Source organism: Ochotona princeps, chromosome 31, assembly GCF_030435755.1.
Source record: "Ochotona princeps isolate mOchPri1 chromosome 31, mOchPri1.hap1, whole genome shotgun sequence".
NCBI classification, from domain to species: domain Eukaryota; kingdom Metazoa; phylum Chordata; class Mammalia; order Lagomorpha; family Ochotonidae; genus Ochotona; species Ochotona princeps.
Genome location: NC_080862.1, coordinates 3485016 through 3494988, shown reverse-complemented (window position 1 = coordinate 3494988; position 9973 = coordinate 3485016). Strand labels below are relative to the sequence as shown.

At 40.3% G+C, this 9973-nt stretch overlaps 1 pseudogene; it reads right to left on the bottom strand.

Annotated features, from left to right (window-relative positions):
- Positions 1-5042: 5042 nt before the first annotated feature.
- LOC101531985 (breast cancer metastasis-suppressor 1-like protein) lies at positions 5043-5912 on the bottom strand (annotated as a pseudogene).
- Between the last annotated feature and the right edge of the window lie 4061 nt (positions 5913-9973).

Below are 9973 nucleotides of genomic sequence, written 5' to 3'. Positions count from 1 at the left end.
TGTTGTTAGAGAAGATTGAGTTTGGGTTGTGGAGCAACTGAGACTTCCCTGCTAACACCTGGGAAGCAAAGAGAAGAAGGCTTCTGTCCTAGGGCTCCTGCCACGCCCATAGGAGATCAGATGATACTCTTGTCTCCCGGGTTTGGACTGGCTCAGCCTTGTGTTCATCGGGAGAGTTACCAGTGGATGGAAGTTTGATTTCCTCTCTCTCCTCTCTTTCTGATGTTCTTTCACATAAGTAAATAAGTCTTGAAAATAAAAAAAAAGGAGAAATTCACACACCCAGACAGACACTAACGGTCTTGTGTCTTAAGTGCAGAGTAATGGATGTACAAGCAAGGCATTTCTGAAGATTCCAAGGAGCCGTCAGCATCTAGAAGAGGTATGTGCAACAGATTCTTCATCGAAGTTCTCAAAAGAAACCAATCCCTCCTACACCTTGAAACACCTTGTACCAGCAAGCTGGTACATACACTGTGTTTGCCCTGACTGCTATTGTTCAGGGTCTTTATTTTTTAGAAGAATGGACTTCTTAAATGAAGCTTCTGTGGCTTGTATTTCTCTCATTTTTTAATCTCTCCATTGCGCTGACAGATTTCCTGCTTCATCTTAGAGCAATTATACTTAATTTCCAGGCTTTCTTCCTTATTCTGTGTTCCTATTTCACAGCCATCTGATTATATTTTATGGATATAATATCTTCTCAAATTTCTTGGAGGGAAATGGAAGATGTTTTTTAAAAGTTCCATTTGCTGAATTACATCTACTTTCTCTGATCCTTTTGGCTTTCTCCTTCATACTGCTTGCTTTTCCCAGGTGTCTGATACTTCCTGATGGTTCACATTCATGATTCAGAAACAGCTGTTTCTTTTTTTGGTTAGTGGGTAAACTTTTTTTCATCCATTACCCCAGCCAGGGAAGTCCCTCTGTGAAATCTGTGCAATAGTGGAGCAGGGTGAAAGACCAATTTTGTGGCTGGGGGCATGAGCCTAAATGATGGACTGAGTGGAACTCTACTGCCAGAAAAATCTTTCCTTCTGGGGAATCAAAATGCATTCTGAAGAGGCTGTGGCCTGGTTGAGACTGCATCTTTAGAGAATGACCCCAGAGGTAATAGTAAAGCTGCCTGAAGCGCAGCTTGAGTCAATGAGAAAAGCAATGTAGCTACATGCGCATGCACACTCACACACACACCACACAACTTGAAGAAACATCACTTCAAAATGGAACTGCAATCTGCCATCAATAAATTAACTAGAACATAACCAAGAAGACTTCATTACACAAGATGATTTGCAAAAGAGTAAATGTCTCTATGAATTTAAATTTATTTACAAAATTGGCTTTCTATGCAGCTTTCAGTTTATATAAAAATACCTGTTTATGTGAAACCAGACTGATACAGAAGACAGGACAAAAGATTTGGATTTTTGCTGCATGCTTTAGTTTTTACCTACAGCAGTGACAGTAATTCAATTTTTGCTCAGTAAGAGTTAAATTACTGATTGACAGATAATGCCCCAGTCTTTCAAATAGTTTTCATTAGAAACTCTGGTGTTGTGTTTTGAATTGTCACAATTCCCAGCTTTAAAATATCTTTACAAATATCTTATATATAGATAAAATGAAAAATACATTTAGAATAGTTGGTTTTTTTTTCATCATATATTGGTGAAACTGAAATAAAGCAGTTTATAGTAGAACAAATATCATGAATCTGAAACTTTCTAGTAGATTTTCAAGTGAAAACGAAGGCCGTTTAGTGCAAAACAGAAATCCAAATTCCTGGATGTGACATTCATGAGGGCCATACCTAAACAGAAACAACAATAAAATGCCTTGTCATTTCTGTGAAAAGATACTCCAGGACCAGATACCTAGGTTTAAATCTTGACCTTGTCTCTGAAAAGAATATTTTAGAACCTGTTAAATAAGTTGGCGAGGCCACCATGTTTTTGCTCTGTAAAATGGGAATAAAAGCAACACCTTTGTCATGTTCAGATGAGTTAAGCGGTTGGGAGAGCACTGCTACTCAGTGCCAGGAAGTTCACGTTATGATCATAGTGTGTTCTTCCACAGGGTAGTGGATAGAATTGCCTCAGCTTTCTTTTGATTTCAGAAAGGGTGTGTAATTTTCCGAAAATGACATAATCAATGAATGACTGAGTCAGATTTCATATCGACATCCATGGCATCAGTTCAACTGGCTGACTTTCCCTTGTCTCAACTAGTTATCACAGTGTCCTGTAAGAGACCTTTGGCTGGATGTAGACAGCCACCATCAATATGCCCCATCTGTTCCCCTTGCCTGAATGATGCAAACATATACTTCTGTCACCCTGCACATGACTGCAGGGAAGCCACGGGACAGATCGAGTCAGCTCAGGACCGAGGGCCTAACAATCTTCTCACTCCTGTATCACAGAGGCACCCTGTGCTCGTTTCCAATCAGGCTGCATGATTTGCTTTCTTTCCCTTTCAAAACGTTCCCATGGAACGTTTAATATTTCATTGTATCTTGTGGATGAAAGGAGAAAGACTTGTTCTGAAAAATGTATAACCACTTGTTCCATAGAGGAGTTGAAGTCTGGAACAGTGTTCACAGCCAGTACTGCCAACTTTGAAAATAAATGGTTCTGATATCTTCAGAAGCCAGATTTTCATATCTGTTCTTTGATGAGTAGAGAGCACATGTTTAATAAAGCTCTAGTTGAGATAAATGGCCAGCTCAAAAATGCCAGTGGAGGCACAGCCAGTGTAGTGCAGGGGTCTAGCAGCCATTGGGTGAGTAATTTGCCTGCATAAACAGGACTACAGGGAAGTCTCTTGTAAGCTCATTTTAGCTGGGTGACTTCATTTCGCATTATTGGGCTTGATCTCACCAAACATGATTTGTTGGCTGTGCAGAGTGACCAATTCCAGCACAAATCTACCCTAACATCAACTCTAAGTCAGATTGGCAGATTCTCATCCTTCCATCATATCACAGTATTTTAAAGTGTCAACATAGCTTGCATGTATCTATTTGTCGTAAGTCTTAGGGTTGGGAAAACATTCTAAGTTTCTTACACAACTTGCATACAGATTAATTTTTATGACAAAGAGAAGCATACATTTTTAATATTAGAAGTATCTGATTGCAATAGTCAAGGTTGCTACCTGTTACCTAATATTGGCTACATACAAGCAAATAAAAAATGGCTTCATTTCACCTCTCTCAGAGCTCATTAGCTATATATAAATTCAGTTCCAAGTATCTACTGCACCTACTAGAGGTAGGTGGCCCCAGGGAAATGTACTTAAGTCAAATAGTTGGAACCTTCTGACATGAATTCCTTTGGTAGATCTCTTCTTGTGGAGGAGTGGAGCTGTTACCAGAGACAGCACTCTATTAAGGAGAGGTGGGCTCGTGACATGGCCAAAGAAGAGTCCAAAGCAGCTGCTATTTGGATAAGCAGGAAGAGGGAAAGCACCAGGACACTGGCCTTCTTTCAGGGACACTGCTGAGCAAACACTGAACTCTGCCACAGTTAGAGGTTCTGCTATACAGAGCATGTAGTGTACTGTGCCTATCATGTTCTCTAGATGTAGTCTGCATCTTGCTCCTTCTGCCCCATGCCTTGGGAGACTGACTTATGTCAATGGGCTCCTTGACCCTTTGGTGTCAAACTGAGTTCTGTCAACGAGAAGGAGAAAAAAAAGGGGGAGGAGACAAAGCTGAAGATAAATTATATTGGGGCAGTATTCCTTAAGCCCTTTCCTTGGAGTCACTGTAGGTTTTACAAATCCCACAGCTCCTGTCTTATCCAGCTTGCATGGGTAGGGATTAGGCTTAGAAAGGACATTTTCTGACTCTTCTATTGTGACCCAAGCTACTTGCGAAAGTGCATGGATACATGGAATTAACAGGTGTTTATTTAGTGCAAGAAAATTTAGAAGCAAAAGTCAAAAATTTAATAAAAAAAAAGAACTGGAAAGCCATTAGAGTTCAACGAGTCATGTACCAGGAATATGTGATTTGATCTGTCCTAAATGCGTAGAGCTAACTGGACTGCCGTCATGAGAGTCTCAGTTCTTTATGCAGTGTCTAAGCCTTGGGAAGTTAATTTTGAATGTGACTAAGAAAAGGGAAGACGTTTTCTAAATAGCCCCAGAATAGCCTTAAAGTATAGGAACACCAAAGATAAAAATACAAATTTGGGAACAGATTCCAAGAAACTGCCTTTGTCTATTTTGCTGTGGGAATGAAATTAGGATATGGGTCTAATTTCACCTCTAGAATATGCTTACAAAAAAATATGTTTTCAAAACACCTGGGGCTCGCATTGCAAGTAACGCGACAATGTTCGTTATTTGCTTCTACCCTGCATCATAAATACCTGGTATAAATACTTACCCTCTAAAGAGTCACAAGAAAACACACGAAGGACATGTTCTATCTTGACACTGATTTTAGTAATCGACATGTAGTACAATTTGTAAAAAAAAAAAAAAAGCAAACAAAAAACCAGGTCACTACCACACAGTGAAGGAAAAGCAGTGCTTCTACAAAATTACTCCTTAGCTTAATTTTGGTTGTAAGTTAAGGCAATCAGTTTTAAATAAGCTGATGATCCCATATATACAGCCTATGTATGTTTCAATCTCAATTCTCATTTAACACTAATGCCCTAATATAAACCATTCATGGGAATCAATGTATCGGCGTTATTTACAAAAAATGGCAAATTCATGGAGATAATCTAAATGTGGATAAAAATAACCATAGTTCACTAAAGATGATACGCATTTGCGTAAGTTTTAACAACAAAAACAATTTCAGAAAGAAATCTCTACCACATATTATTCACTGGACCTAAGGGGAAAATAAGTGCAATGATCACGAGAAAGCCATTATTACCATTTTTTTTGTAATAACGTCGATATGACATCTATTTAATCTACATTCTGTCATGATTAACGAGAATGTTATAATTTTTTAATCCCATGGCACATCACGCCTTTTAACACTAATAAGATAGGTTTATATAACACTTAAATCATTATGAATGTTTAATTGAATATCTTCTTTTCTATAGCTATGAAATGTAAAGCCTACATCTGCTTCTATCAGGCTTCATAAAGCAAACATCAGCATGGTTAATTGTTGCAGTTATGGCACTTGTAGGACATTCATCTTGTTCATCAACACATATTGTTTGTCCACATTTGTACCATTGTAATACAGCCTTCCTTCTTCGGATCTGGCACTAGGCAGATATTTTTCCAAACTTCAGGCACTGTTCTGTTTTCACTTGGTGTGGACTCAGTGTAGCGACTCTCTACTAATCATTGTCCAGTCTCCAAGAATATCAAGATCTCAGTGTGTATGCTGCGCATGCCCCTGAAACAACAACTGGCTTTTTGTGAGAACTGAAGCTCAGCATTGCACGACCGAGGGGTGATGTCGGAGCTGTGCCTGCCTTCTTCTAGTCTTATCTTCTCAAGCTCACTCTGGACTGTATCATGTAACAAATTTCATGTTCATGTTTGTGCTAAGCAGAGCTCTCTGGAGATTCCTGCTGACTTTGTAGGAAGTTGCATATTTTCTGGGAGACTGGCCAATGATTCCAAATATTCTGGTCCTTTCCCAGATAAGATATCTTGTATTTTTATATCCACTTGCCTTACTCTTTATAAAGGCAACCTTTGAGACTGGCAAACTGGTTTTCAAGATTGGCCATTTCATCTAAGCATTCCATTCTTTCACAGTCTTCATCAACCATATCCAAGCTCTTTCCATCCTCCCGGACTGCAGAGTTTTGGGTGACCTCGTCCTCAGACGCTCCACCTCATTCATTCTGGGCAGAATCCACCTCCATGACATCGTCATGGCTGATTTCTTTCTTTTCCCCCTGGAAAGGCATCAGCATTTTCCACTGGGCTTCGGCTTCCCACTCCAGGAGCCCAGCCCAGCAGCCGCTGCTACTTCAATTTAGGGTGCAGAAAACACCTGGCCTGATCCTACACTCAGTCTCCTCCGACAGCCAAGCTCACTTTGGGCTCTTTTAAACTCTAGGTGGTACCTAGAAATGCACATTCTAACCTATCGAATCAAATTTATTTTGCTTCCACTCACAGCTTATTTCAATCCACCTCATTCCATCTAAATTCAAATTTAGCTTCCCTTTTTAAACTGTTATTACTTATCTGGATGCCGTCATTGATGAATGAGTAGGGTAAAAGCTTTTGACCTCTGCTGTTTTAACGTTTGTATGAAAGTTATAATTATTTTAGAGGGATTATCTCTTAGCAAACTTTTTTTTTTAAACAAAAAGAAAATTAGTGAAAAGAGTGGAATGGATTCACACTTTCGCGAATCGTTTTAATGTCTCGCATAACAGAAGACAGCTGGCTTCTAATATCAGATTCTGCCATCAATCTGCTTGGGATTTGTTGTTTCAATTGAATACATGAAAATCTGGCCTTGCACAGATACGTATTTGGAAAAGAGAGTAGTATTTTAATAGCCTTATCAGATAACTGTGGATATTTTCCTTTAATACTTCATTAAAACTTGCCAAGTTGTAATTTTGTAAAGGTTAGCTGCAATGTGGAAAATGAAACAATTTCTATGAATTTTTCATATTCCATCAAATTAAAATTCTCTCATCTATCTTTCACTTGGAGAGGATCTCTTTGCCATAAATTATGTTCTAATATTATGCACTGGCCGTTTGGAATGTGTTAGTTTCCTGGCTTATCCAGATTTCTGAAATATTGACATAGCTCGTTTAGATAATATCAAAAAGTTACATTGTGGTCATGTCCACAAATCTCATTTTTGAAAGCCTTAAATATTAGGAAGCAGTAACACCTCTAAATAGACAACCTTTCTAGAATTCTAATTTTTGCTTGAAAGCTTGAACTTTATTATTGGCAACAAATACAATACGTTGTTTTCAATAAGCAACAGGTTCAGTCACTTAATTTTAGCAAATATTTGTCAAATACTCAAACCTAAATAACCATCATTTGTCCCTCAGTCATTCTTTCAAATAAAATTGGCACTTCGGACCTAGTTGTTAGTCTAAGTTACAGCTGAAATAATTGTACACATACATTTCTTCACGGTAACTACTTCAGCACACAGCACAGTTGTTTGATTCATACTAATTCCACCACACAGACTGTAAAGGCTTATACTCAAGGATTAAGCTTCAAATGAATAATGTTTATTGCTCCATTAAGGACATCCTCAACTGAAACTGGAATTTTCTTTTATGGGGAAGAGGGGGAAGACTCCTGTAACTCTACTTTCATGCTGCTGCCTTGATGCATTGGAAAGTGCTAACAAGTTTTATTCAGCATGGCTTCTGCATCAGTACAAACTTCAGTATGATGGAAAGTCAAGCAATGTCTTACAATTACTGTGACATAGTTCTGCCTCTGTGGACCCTCAGAGGAGCAGGGAGGCCACAAACCACACTGCAACATCCACAGCATTACCTGGCTCTCTTCCACATTTCATTTGTTAGCGAGACTTGTACCTTTTAAGTGATATCTCTGGTGTCTGTGTGAGCCACTTTCATCTCTCTTCAGATAAAATAAGTTATTACTGAAAGCATGGTTGAGACATACCTGCTTGGGACAGGTGTTGTGGTGCAGGGAAAGCTGTCACTTGCAATGCTGTCATCCCATGTGGTTACTAGTTCCAGCTCCATTTGTGATCCACTTCCCTCCCAGTCTATCTGGGATATCAGCAGATGGTGGTTCAGGGTTTGGGCACCTACTCCCACCTGGGAGACCCAGATGGAGTTCTCAGCTTCTGGCTTCAACCTGACCTAGTATGAGAAGCTGCACCTGTTCAGGCAGTGAACTGTTGCATACAAGTGATTTTCCTATCTCTGTCTCTCACACACTGACTTCCAAAAAAAAAATCCTTTAAAATAAAAATAAAGTCACTAGAGTGGGGCCTGAAAGACAAAGTGATCAATTTTTTAAGGTTTATTTATTTGAGGAGCAGAGTTAGAGATACAAGGAGAGACAGAGATCTTCCATCCACTGGTTCACTCTCCAGATGGACTCAATGGCAACAGCTGGGCCTGAAACCAGGAGCTAGGAGTTTTTCTTAGGTTTCCCATGTGGGTGCAGTGCCCCAAGGATTTAGGCCATCTTCCACTGCTTTCCTAGACACATTAACCGAGAACTGGACAGAAAGTGGAGCAACCAACACTTAAATTGGCTCACATAAGGGATGCTAGTAGCAAAGGCAGTGGTTTTATGTGTCATGCCACAATGCCTGCTCCAGAGTGATCAGTTTCACCTGCAGATTCAAGAAACATCTGAAGGACATAATAGCAAATTTCACAGGGGGCACTGGGGGAAGGGTTTTTTTTTTTAAAGGTTTATTTATTTTTTTTATTTTTATTACAAAGTCAGATGTACTGAGAGGAGGAGAGATAGAGAGGAAGTGGAGCTGCCGGGATTAGAACCAGCAGCCATATGGGATCAAGGCGAGGACCTTAGCCACTAGGCCACACTGCCGAGCCCAAGGGGGGTGGGGGAAGGGTTTTGACAAGTGGAACTGGCAAAAACATAGTGGGTAGGGCCCGGCGGGGTGGCCTAGCGGCTAAAGTCCTCGCCTTGAAAGCCCCGGGATCCCATATGGGCGCTGGTTCTAATCCCAGCAGCTCCACTTCCCATCCAGCTCCCTGCTTGTGGCCTGGGAAAGCAGTTGAGGACGGCCCAATGCATTGGGACACTGCACCCGTGTGGGAGACCCGGAAGAGGTTCCAGGTTTCCGGCTTCAGATCGGCGCACATCGGCCCGTTGCGGCTCACTTGGGGAGTGAATCATCGGACGGAAGATCTTCATCTCTGTCTCTCCTCCTCTGTGTATATCTGGCTGTAATAAAATGAATAAATCTTTAAAAAAAAAAAACATAGTGGGTAAAGGAAAACCATACACTTGTGAGATGCTTTTCCATTTGCCAGAAGAAGTCATTATGCTGATAACTCATGGCTCTTGCACTTGAGACATATGTTTAAGTGAGAGATTTAGGAACCATCAAGATATTAACATCAGTTAGAATCATGGCTTATAGATGTTGTCTAATAACCACAGGGTGTAGAGTGAGGGGCGGTAGGAATGGATGATAAAAACTTTTTGGAAATCTCTTTAAGGTGGCTGGAAAATATGATAAAGAAACTGAAACAACAGTCAGAAATCAGGTATTGTATTTAAAGAGTAAATTCCCCAAATGAAAGAAGGAACGAATCTAAGAATAAGTATTTAGAATCTGAAGGAATTCAAGATTTTAAAGAACATGTTGAGGTTGGTGATGATGGGATGGAAGACGGGTAGCCCTTCCTTGAAACTGAGTAGTGAGGGCACATGAAGTAAAAACTGTACTCAACAAGGAGAGAAGGCGAAAGCTTGTTAATGATTCTTACAAAACTTATAGGGGCTAGCATTGTGATATTTCAGGTTAATTCTCCATCTGCAGTACTGGAATCCCGTATGGGCACTGGTTTATGTCCTGACCACTCTACTTCTGATCCACCTCTGTGCTTATGACCTGGAAAAAACGGCAGAGAATGACCCAAGGCCTTAGGCTCTTGCACCCATGCAGGAGAATTTCTAGGAAGCTCCTGGTTTCCAGTTTAAAACTTGCATGGCTGTGGCCATTGCAATCAGTTGGGGAGTGATCCAGTGGGTGGAAGTTCTCGCTCAATCTCTTCCCCCACCTCCACCCTGTAATTCTTTCAGGTAAAATAAACAAATCTTCAAAACAAAAAGAGGAAGCCAACACAATGTCACAGCAGGTTAATCCACAGCCCTGTGGCACTAGCATCTAACATATGTATGTACTGGTTCGTATCCAAGCTGTTCTGCATCCAATCAACTTCTCTGTTTATGGTCTGGTAAAGCAGTGAAAGATGTCCCAAGTCTTGGGGCCCTTCACCACGTGGGAGACCAGGAAGAAGTTCCT